Here is a 12,200-nt window from a genome sequence, read left to right on the forward strand (position 1 = left end):
AATTCTCCATTCTTTCAAAATTTATGTTAGTACATCCAACTATAATCTATTTAGACTGATCTGTAATGAAATTGGATATAAGTTTGATTATTTTTAAATGTTTAAATTATTTTTTTACATAAATATTTGTTATGCTGATTAATTCACGAATTATGTTAAGAGTCATTTATATCTGAAGAATTAATATAGCAGAATAGTAAAAATCAAGTACAATTAAATAAGTTAAGTACTGTATCATTAAAAAACAATATGAACTTGTATTTAGAACGTGCTTATAAAGATGTCCGTGCATTTTTCTTGTTATCTTTAGCGTTTATTAGATGTAAAACAAAGATAAAGTGACAAAAAAAGCGTGTTCTCAATATGGAGCTTTAGATATTTATAGTCTTTCTGAGATACTGATTATTTTGGATAGAAAAAATAAGAAATCTCTAGATTAAAGAATAAAATTTGAGAATAATTATAATTTAATTTTAAGAATAAAATTTAATGTATTTATTATTGTATTATATTTATTAAAGGACTCCGCACAAAATCAGAGGATTTTGGCCCTCTGTGAAATTGGCTAAAATTGTAGTACATATAGTTCTCGACTTGCTGATCAAAAGTTTCCATAGGTACAAAACTTTTCCATGACTAGATTTTTTTGTTACAGACGTTTAAAGTGTTGTATTTTATGATTATTTTATTAATGATCCAAATTAATTTTTGTAATAAATGAAGAGACTTTAGATGATAATATGCGATTCATACATACACATAACAATATTTTCTATGTATTTTTGTCCAAAATCCTATGATTTTGTGCGGAGGTCTTTTAAAATGACAAATAAATAATAAATAAAAGCACATGTATAAAATGTTTTATAAAACAGTTCAATTTTATATTAAATAATTAACATAGCTAAAAAATATTTATTTTTATGAAGACATTGTAATGTTTGATGCTACTCAACTTGACGTTTGTGCTATTTTATGTTATGTTACTTTATATAATAAACTCTTGTTAAAAATTGGGTTGTATTATATTATATTGTTTTACAGAATATAAGTTTTTAGTAACAATGTAACTTATATTTCATGCTTGCTTGGAAATACCTATATAGAATGCATTTATAAAATATAAAAATATTAATGCAACGGGTTACAGGTCTGCAAATTCGAAGTTGCTTGTTAAGACATATGCTTATATTAATACATATTTATCTAATGTAAATTAAAATGTTGTCTCTTTTCGACGTATTATCGTAATTTATAATTCTATTATAAATGTCAATTATCTCAACGCATCATACAATCTTTGAGTTAAAATATAAAAAATATTATAATCGTTTAATTTGGTTCTTAAGGAATTTTTAGTGCATTTTAAAATAAAGATAAGTAACGAATTTGATTGTTCTGCATTTTATGCATGACTAATACATATCAATAATTGATATAGGAAAATGTAGAACAAAAAGAAAAAGTTTAAACTTATAATGCCTAAAGTTTGCTGTGTATGCATGCCATGGGGTTCATTTATTTTGGTAAAAAGAAACTAATCTTGAGAATGGATTAAATAAAAAAAAACAACATTTTAACGTTAAAAATAAATTTATTTATATAATTTTATATCTAAAAAGATAAAATTCTATTTTTTAAAATATTTCCATATAAAACATTTATCGTGCGTCACAAACTTCTACGTTCGTAGTTATGTGCAGCACAACTTTGAAGGTTAGTGATCTAAAGCATAAGACATAAAAACTTTGTAAATTTTATTTATTAAAATTTAATGAATCAGATTTTGGGTTTGTAAAAAGTATTATGAGTATATTTTCAATTTTTTAAAAATTCATGTTTTGAATTGTGATTTTTTTGAAAAAGCAAAATGTTAAAATCTACTTTTGAAAAGAGTTCTACTAGAAACATATTTAAAAAGCAAAAATATATTTAGTTTTAGATCTAGTCTTTGAGAATTATGTTGCACATAGTTTAAAATACATTTGCGATAATAAATATTTTATATAAAATATATAAGAAAATCGAATTTGTGTAAGTACTTATTTTATAGTTTTTTGGATATAAAATTATATAAATATATTTTTGACGGACAAAATGTCATATTTTTTGTTCAATCTATTTTCAAATCAGAGAATGATTGATTTTCTTAAATTTTCTTGAATCAAGACGGGTAAATCACTTAAGAGGATATTATTGTTTATCTAAAGGCTAAAAAAGATTATTTTTCTAAATTTTTTTTTACAAATCTATACGGGTGATTGATTCGAAACTTCATGCACATAATAATATATATATTTTATTAATAATCAGGAATTTTTACAAATTAAAATATTAAAAATTGTGATAATTATAACATTGTTTGTGCGATGTATCCGAGCGTGCATCATCTCATAGCTGCCACTTAATTATTTGAAATAAACGAACGAATGAGATTTTTAATAATCTATAAATATTTGGTTATCATCGGTATCAAAATTAAAACACGACTTTTTTTTTAAGTAATTATAAGGCAATTTGTACTTGAAAAAAAGCATCAAAAAATTTGACAGTGTTACGTTAAAATAGAGAAATAAAATAAAATAACCAATATAATTCAATCTCGATACCAACGTTAGAGAGAAGTATTTAATAAATACATGGTCGTAAGACGAAATTGATTGGTTCATTAATTTATCTAAAATCGTGGCTGCCGGTTTGAAAAATAGTTTTGAGAACATTGTAATTATCATAATTTTTATTTGTTTGGCTTGCAAAAATTTTTGCTTATTAATAAAATATGTATTATTATGTGTATCAAGTTTCAAATTAATTATCTGCATAGTTTTCTTTAAAAAAATTTATAAAAATTGCGTATTTTTTTAGCCCGCGAAACGATAATGCTTCTCCTTAATTGTAAAACTAAATTTTACAATTATTCTAATTTATTTAAAAAGGATGGCACAAATTATTCTGCTTGAAATGAACACCAATTCTTGAAATATTAACACGGTTTTATAGCATATTCTTTACGAAAATGTTTCAGTTATAAGAAAGTATTTTTTCGTTGACGAAATATCCGACAAAAATATTTTCCACAATTTTTACAATATAATTTATGTATCATATTTTGTTATTACAAATTATTATATTAGTATATATATCGACACACGATCTATTAAGATGGAATATTATACGGATTATATTCTCTATATACACTTTACTTTTTATATTTTGTTTTATTTCCTTGGTTGTAATAAGATAAGTAATGGAGGCTGTTAAGACTGTTTTGACTGTTTTTTTTAACTTGAAGAAGATTCGAGATGAATAAATTATATATATATATATATATATATATATATATATATAAAATCAAAGACAATAAATCTAATATTATTACATTTATTGAAAAAAGTTTTGAAGTAAGACATCTCGAAAGTTAAGCTATTATTAACTTAAACATGAATAACTTGATAAGCATATTTGTTATTCAAAACTATAGGTGAAAATCTCAAAATAAATAATGCATTATTCTACTCCGTTTATAAGTAGCCCTTTAATTTATAATATATAATTCTCACATCTTGGATTTCTACACTTTTTATTCATGTTAATTAATAAACAGTCATAATTTAACATCCTCCTTTATGTCTGTTTTATACACGTAAAGCAACAAACTTTTCTTACTCGTATATACGTATACAATTGTATAGATAAAATTCTAATGTCATAAATTTTAATGTTGTGAACATATTATGGAATAATTAATTAAATGTTTTATATTAAGAAAATTTTTTACAAGAAAAAATTTGTAAATAATACCACTGTTAAAAGATAAGGATGATAATGACATAATGATATGCTGCTAAAACAAATACAATGTATGTGTCTGATAATAATAAATAATACATAATATAAATAAGTAAAATATAATGTTTCATTAAATAATAAATTTTTACATTAAAACCCGTGAAATGTCGTCGTTGTGTTTATTGTTTCTTTTATTTTAGACTTTTTAAAATTAATTTTACTTGGCAAATAGTATTATAAATATTAATCGAGCTTATTAATAAATATAAATTATTAAATTTTTTAAAAATTTTGTTTAGGACAAAAATTTTATTCATTTTGTTCCGATTTTCAATATAAAATATATGTTTATTTATCAATAAAAGAAAAATAGAGCAATTATTTCTTTAGAATTTTAAACTTACAGTCAGTATCTCCTGAAAAAATTAAAGAAGGAAGAATTATAAAATCGAAATCGATTAATCGACTAGAACAGATTTTATAAGTTGACAAATATAATGTATAATAGATAAGTCAGAAAAAGACATTTGTAATGAACTTTATATAAATACTCAAAAATGAAATATAGAGGATATATTATTTCTATCACTTATTATTTGAAATTTCGAAAGCTTATCTTAAACATGGAATGCTACAATTGTAATAACGCTGCAAAAAAAAGCGCTCTAGAGAAAAACTGTCTTCGATACTCCTTTTAAATTAAGAAAATTAAAGCCTTGGTATTAATTGTTTTACAATTCTATTCTATCGATATTGGTATATAAATAGATATCGCTGACAAAAAACTTTATCTGAAAAAGTTAGACTCTAGTTTTTGAAAAATTTAGAGACACTACAATACAAACAAACTTTGAAGAATTATAGTGATGATAGATAAAGTTGTATTATTTCTCTTTTGCAGAAAAGAAGCAGATTGATTTTAATGTTTGTTGTCGTAATATAATATCACAATTTTTGTGCAAAATGTGCATTTATTACAACATATTACATAATTTAAATAATTTCTTTTTGCAATGTCCATTCTCTCTCTCTCTCTCTCTCTCTCTCTCTCTCTTTCTCTGTTGAGGGAATACATCCTAGAGTACTTAATAAATAGTAATAGCTATTTTTTCTCTTACTATCATCTTTCCTTCAAAATTTGTTTGCGTTGTAATGTGACAACGTTATCACTGCGTTATATTACCTTGTTATTTCTTATCTACACATAAAAAAAAGACAAGAAAGACATGTTATTTTATTACTATCTATTCTTTTTCTTCACCCTTATCTCAAATTCTGAAGCGTTAATAAAGAAAAGAAATAATACGTCTTTATGTATTTTGAAAAACTCGTGCAAAAGACATTTCGTTTTTCGTTTGTTTGGCCTTACGCTTATATTAAAATCGAAGAATATTTTTATTATTGCAGTGCAATCTATGTTTTACGATATATTGCTGAAACTTTCCGAAAGAGAGCTGCAATATATTTATACCCGTACAAGTATTTTTAGTCATAATTTTATATTCTTCTTTCTCTACACATTTCTTACTTTATCTTCTTATTTAAGCAACAGTTTTGCAAAATATCTGCAAAATAACTTTTGTTAGCTCGAAATGACTTTCATTTCTTTTTCCTTAACTATTAAATGCATCTCGTTCATTATTATAGCATTTCTTCGTCTAAAATTGATAGATAATGATAATTTTAAAATAATTGTGTAATAAAATATAATATTTTTCTTCAAGTCTAAAATAAAATCGTAATTTGCAATAAAATTGTAGATTAATACACGAAAATAAAATTTTAATTATTAAAAGGCAATATCATTAACTTTAGTTACGATGGGAATATAAACGTGCATTACTATTTAAATAATACAATATCGTTCATGGATTAGAATGTTCGTTAAATAATAATATTATCTGTTTGTTTTACTTTTTTCTTTTTTTTTTCGCAAATTGCTAAAACGACAAATATTATTGATAAGCGAATGCATTTAAGAGTTAAATAGTACTTTGGACGACACTATTTTGTTTAGTTCCACCAAAATAGTTTAGTACAAATAATAACTGTGTTTTTTCGTATAATCTTTCACGATCTTGCTTTACTAATTTATTGTACAATATTGAAGAATTTCAAATTAGAGATACATATTCATATGCCAGTAAATGTTAAAATTTTTTTGGCAGTTAGTTATCAAATGAGATCTGTGTTATTGACAATGAGTATTTTTACCATTTAGGCTCAATTCTTTGGACGTCGGTTAGCGATGTCTGCAATTATCTAAACGCTCCTCTCTCCTTTTACATTATTACATCTGAATATACTAAAAGGAGATACAGCTTTTTTATTGTAAATATTTTATTATATTTAATATAAACAAGACTTTGAGTTATTTTTATTTCACATATAAATCGAATGATCCCAGCTAACGCTAAATATTCCTGAAATATTCAGAAAATATTCGTAATGTAAATCCCAAAGTAACATTTCAGGAATATTTACAGAATGTAAAAGTAATGTACAAATGCTCGTGAAAATATTTCATTCTTATCGTTATATTCAATGGAAATGCATATAGAATAATCATATTATAATATTCGCAGATTATGTAAGAAGTGTTTATACAGTATTCTGAACATTTCATTAATATTTGAACATTCTGTAAACATTCTCCTATTTTAATATACATTTAATATACGGAACATTGAAATACAAATCAAACATTTTATATGAATATATAATGCTATCTGGGATATACATTTTGAATTTTTTCAAGTTATTTTTAATACATTGTATATTGAGAATTAAAGTGCTAACCGTCGTCAGAGATATCGATCCCCGTACATACAAATATGTCTTTTGAATCTGACAATGAATGCGCGCTCCTGCGGGTGCGCGGGCGCGCGTATCACGTGCGTGCGAATGTACAACAATGCGCGCGAATGCACTCGCGCGCGAGCGTGTTGTTCTTGTATGTATTCTGTGTTGGCATGTCCTGAAATTATCATTTATACACATCCAACAACATAATAACAGTAGCGAGATCATGTAATCTTATAATATTATAAGCAATGTCTATACTGGACCTCGAGTAATCGCCGTGATTATTGAAATATGTACTCTTTGTATATAATATATGTATAATATACATTCGGCTCACATTTTTCTTGGTCTGCTGTTTTTATAATATTGCTGGACAATAAGTGTGATTTGATCGATATATAAATGGTATTACGCGCTTAAAAGCGCTCCCGATTCAGCGTCTCGCTTAAGATTTGCAATATTACAATAGTAATCTGTAATAATAAAGGAGAAGATGGTATTACGGCCCTTTCTCTACTTCCCTCCCATTTACATTTTATTATTATATTTTATTTCAATTTTATTAATCAATATTTTATAAATTAAAAACGATTACATTGGTCATTCAATCGGTTCTAGTTTAAAAAGTGTTATGTGAAATATTAATTATAATTAAAAATGTGACGACATTACGTAATGGCTTACTGGCATTACGTAACAGGGATGATAATGTGGTTCCGCCACAGAAGTAGATAAAAAAATATTAGTATTGTTTCAAAAAATATAGCGTTTTATTTATTATAAAATTAGAGATTTATTCAAAATAAAGAAAAAAGAATAAAAAAAAACAGACTGACAATGAGTATGCAAATGTATGTATGTATGTACGTAAACATAACACTTCCGTATATAGATTGCAGTATTGAAAATTTATAATACATTTAATATTAAGTATAGATTAGCAGTAGAATTACGATACGGATTTTTAATCACGTGCACGATGACGATTGCGCGAAAACAGTAGCAATGTTACGTATAATAGCTGCGTTCTGAAATTCACTGCGAGTACTGAAAATGCGAGTACTAGTTCGAATCACGTCGCCTACACTATATATTTTTAGTACTCTGAATGAATAACAGGAAGCACTTAATATTGACTGCGTTCAGCAGAAAAAGTAGTTTTGCAATTGTTTTAAGATTTTTTAATATGATTAGTTTACTCATTCAGTTTTGACAAGAAACAATTGTATTAAAGTATCTCACAACAGTTGCAAATCTGTTTTTTTAGAGGTAAGATAATCATAAATATTATTTATTAAATTTTAGCATATGGAATCAAAATAAAACTTACCTATTAAGAAAGTTAAAATTAGAGAATTTAAAGAATCATAATTGATAAAGATAATTTTGATACCTTGTCAATATATCTACTAATACGTCTCTAATTGTTAGAGATTGATGCTGAATTTATCTCGCATGTGAGAAAATCTCGACTTTTTTTTGAAATACTGACGCAAGAAAGAACGCCCTCATATTTGGAAATTGGAAAAATTATGAAACTTTGCCAGTACATAGAGCGTTTGGTATTAGGTTGGTGCGAATAAAAATGTTGTTTTTCGTGTTTTAAACTTTCTGTTTTTGTAGTTCATCTTTCTCTTACGTATATGTACATACATACATCTTTCTTTTTAACACTGATTGTATATCATGTGAAAATTACATGTCTTGCACGTGAATATGTATCTATACTTAAATAACTTAATTTATTTATTACGGTATTAATTATTGAAATTTGCGTTTAAATCAACATGAAAAATAAATTTGTTTAATTTTTGTACTTGTACGAGTTCAAATTGAAGATTAGACTATATTTCTCGTGTTTATTATTCACCAATAAAAGGAAATGGAACAAAATTTATTTCTTTTTATAAGATTTATTGATTGAACAATTTATCAATTATTTAAAAAATTATATAAATTATATAAATAAAAGTATCAGTTGCTTTAAAATAATTTTTTTAAACAATTAATAAATTTTCTAATCGATAAATCTTATAAAAAGATACAAATTTGCACTGTAAAATTATGATCTATCCTATTTTGATGAACAATAATAAAAATAAAAATAATAAAAAATGGAATAATCTTTAGAGATTGATTTTATCTTTTCAAAGTGAATTCGGGAGACAAAAAAAAGAAGTTTATGCTCTAGGCCAAAATTTCATAATTTTTCAAATTTCCGAGTTGGAGGTCTCTTTTGTGAGTTATAAGACTCAACTTATCAAATAATTATCTTGATATGAAAACTTGATATGAAACAGAGGCCGAAATTAGGTCTATTGAGATGTTAGCACTTGGAAATTACATTAGCAAATTCCTATGCTATTGTTTAACTTTGTATCGAAATGCGTACAGTTCAATATTAAATAACACTCAGGTGTAAATATATTTGTATGACAATATGTTTACGTTTGAAAAATAAAAAAGTATGTGTAATTAAATGCTAAAATATTCCTTGAGAAAGTTGCAAAATACTCGAAAGTAAAAATACTTGATAACAAATGTCGTCCAGTGTGTAGTGGCATATTAGCGCTACCGCATAATGGCGGGCTATTAAAGAGATAATTCCAGAAATAATTATTAGAATTCGTTATCTGATAACGAAGATGTTACGAGCCATAATATCTAATAGCCATAGTACCACTTTCTCCTGTAGTAATAGTAGTATGAGTACTACTAAAATAGCAACTATAACGGTATAATAATATTAGTTGCAATAATAATAAAAGTAATAATAGTAAGTGTAGCGTAGCGATGTTGCATCTAAAATAATACGCAAGCTACACCATAGATTCCGGACTACCATACTCGATGACACTTGACGTATATCGCAGAGAATAATTACTCGGTTAAAGAGAAAGTGCGACGTATGACATATTCATATGCTGCACAAAATACAATGTAACATTTCAGCAATATTGCAGCAACATTGCAATAATTTAATAATATTAAAGAAAGGTTGTAAAGTTGCTACAACATTGTTGAAATATTTTGTGCTGTATGGGATTATTACTTTCAGTAATGTAAAGAGAGTCTTTTTTTCATGAGACGCACGTTGCGTAAAAACTGATCATTTTCTTTCTTTCACCTATCGTTTGCCATAGTGACGTATTGTTTTTTTATTTATTTATAAAGTAAATAAAGGGTTCATAGCATTTTACGTTTTCCGCTTATTATCGTGCTAATGGCTGCAATTTTGCCTCGATGTGTACATATAGATACATACGTATAATATAGATATATCGAAGCAAAATTGCAACCATTATATACAAATATATATATACACACACACACACACACAATGTCTTGTGGTAAACAGTATGTATACACTGGCACGGAGGAGTAGGCTCTTCGTTTCCAACTTGGTTGTTTGTCTAACAGTATCTATTATATATAGATCTCAATATACAGGATACTTGACGCGTAAAACTAAACTGCTCACTTATCGGCAGATATATCACAACGAAAGCTCACCTATCCAGCTCTCTATTTACCTATCTACCTAGTCATTTCAATACACTTATCCATACTTCTGTCCTTAATAATTATTTATGTTATATGAAATATCCTGTAACTGCCATTTCCGTCTGTGAATCGTTTCCCATTCAATTTCTGATTTTCGATTACGACCTTGGAATTAGGCGCAGCACGATAAGCGAAAGATATCAATACTGATAAAATACTAGTCACGATTTAGCCATGTCCATGGATATTTTTTGGTTGTGTTAGTACAGTCGAACGTCCATATTCTTAGCATATTGGAATCAAATCTTTCTATTCTTTTTCCCTTAGTTTTATTTTTATTTAAATGATATAAAAAAAGCAAGCAACAATTTGATATCCGAAATGTCTTGAATTCTGCTTATGTCATCAAAAGATTGGATGTTAAAAGTAGGAAGTTGTCTCAAGAAGGTTGTTTGGGCATCTTTTACAATAAGGTTTTGTGTCGAATAAATTTTCAATTGACCTAGTTTCAGTATCCTAGTTTCATTTCAATAACAATGTATTATAAGACAAAGAGCTTAAAGATTTTTCATAAGTAAAAATCATACGTGATAGAGTAAAAAACGCAACATTATGAGATTTTTCACTTATTTTGACAAGAGGAATGTTATGAAACGAGAGAATTCCAATTTTTAACAGTAAAATTTTATTTAGTTTTACTCAAAAATTAAATCGATAATTTGATATATTTAAGAAACATACAGGATGTGGTGTTTCAAGTAGGCTAAAAGATTTTAAGGGATGATTCTTCATACAAATCCAAGACAAAAACTTTATACGAGCATATATCCGAATATGGTTTAATTTCAAAGATATACAGTGTATCATAGTTGGAAAAAATTTGTGTTTTTTCTAAAAATTTCGAAAATTATTTAGGTTATTTCGATGTAATGGTTTTAGGACTATACATTATTTTTTTATTCAATAAGAGTCTGACCTAATGATAATGATCGGATACCCTGTTTTATGGAAATGGCTAGTACGCCACTGATTTGTTTCATTAGTTTGAATTTTTTATGATAAATAGCAGAAAAAGGGATAAATCAGCAGAAAAAAATCTCTTTAATATTTTTGATAAGATAAGCCATTTCTGAAAAAAAAGTAAATTTAAATTTGTACACTTTAAATAAACAAAACCGTTTTATCTAATTTTATTAAATATAAAAAATTAAAATTGAACAGCTCTTTGAAAAAGCGAACGTTGAAGTTTGCAAGAACGACAGATGTAGTAGTCATATCATATTCAGTGAATACAAGCACTTTATACCTTATCTCGTGATTTTCCACAATGTCTAATATTTTCGTTGGATGTTAAGAAAAAGATGAGGTTTTAAATTCTTCAAATATATACAAAGTTACATCAAAATAGCCTAAATAACTTTCGAAATTTTTGGAAAAAAAAACGAAATCTTTTTTCAACATTGATACCCTGTATCTTTGAAATTAAGTCGTTTCGGACATATGGTCATACGAAGTTTTTGTCTTGAGTTTGTGTGAGGAATCACTCCTTAAAATCTTTTAGCATACTTGGGACGCATAAAAGATGTTTACTGGATGTTGTCGGATTTTTTGGCTCTTTAAAAGGATATTGTAAATGTTTGTATATGAAAAACGGGATATCGTTTGGATGTTAAATTGTTGCTCGGATAATGTTACTATTATTATGTATTTATAGCCGTTAAGTATAATTAATCCATTTGGTGTCAGATAGAAAAAGTTTTATCACTATATGATCATGTAATCGCATAGCATTTGTGAATGGCAAAGTAGTGCAAGAAGAAATATTAAAAGTACCAAGATTAAAGGTACATTCTGAAATGTACTGACAATAACTCAAAAATATATTCATATAGGGGAGAGAGAGAGCGAGAGAGAGGGGGGGGCGCACGCACGCACGCACACACACACACACACACACACACACAGAGAGAGAGAGGGGTGGAGAGAGAGAGAGAGAGAGAGAGAGAGAGAGGGAGAGAGAGAGAGAGAGAGAGAGAGAGAGAGAGAGAGAGAGAGAGAGAGAGAGAGAGAGAGAGAGAGAGAGAGAGAGAGAGAGAGAGAGA

The sequence above is a fragment of the Solenopsis invicta genome, chromosome 16 (assembly GCF_016802725.1).
Source record: "Solenopsis invicta isolate M01_SB chromosome 16, UNIL_Sinv_3.0, whole genome shotgun sequence".
Lineage (NCBI taxonomy): Eukaryota > Metazoa > Arthropoda > Insecta > Hymenoptera > Formicidae > Solenopsis > Solenopsis invicta.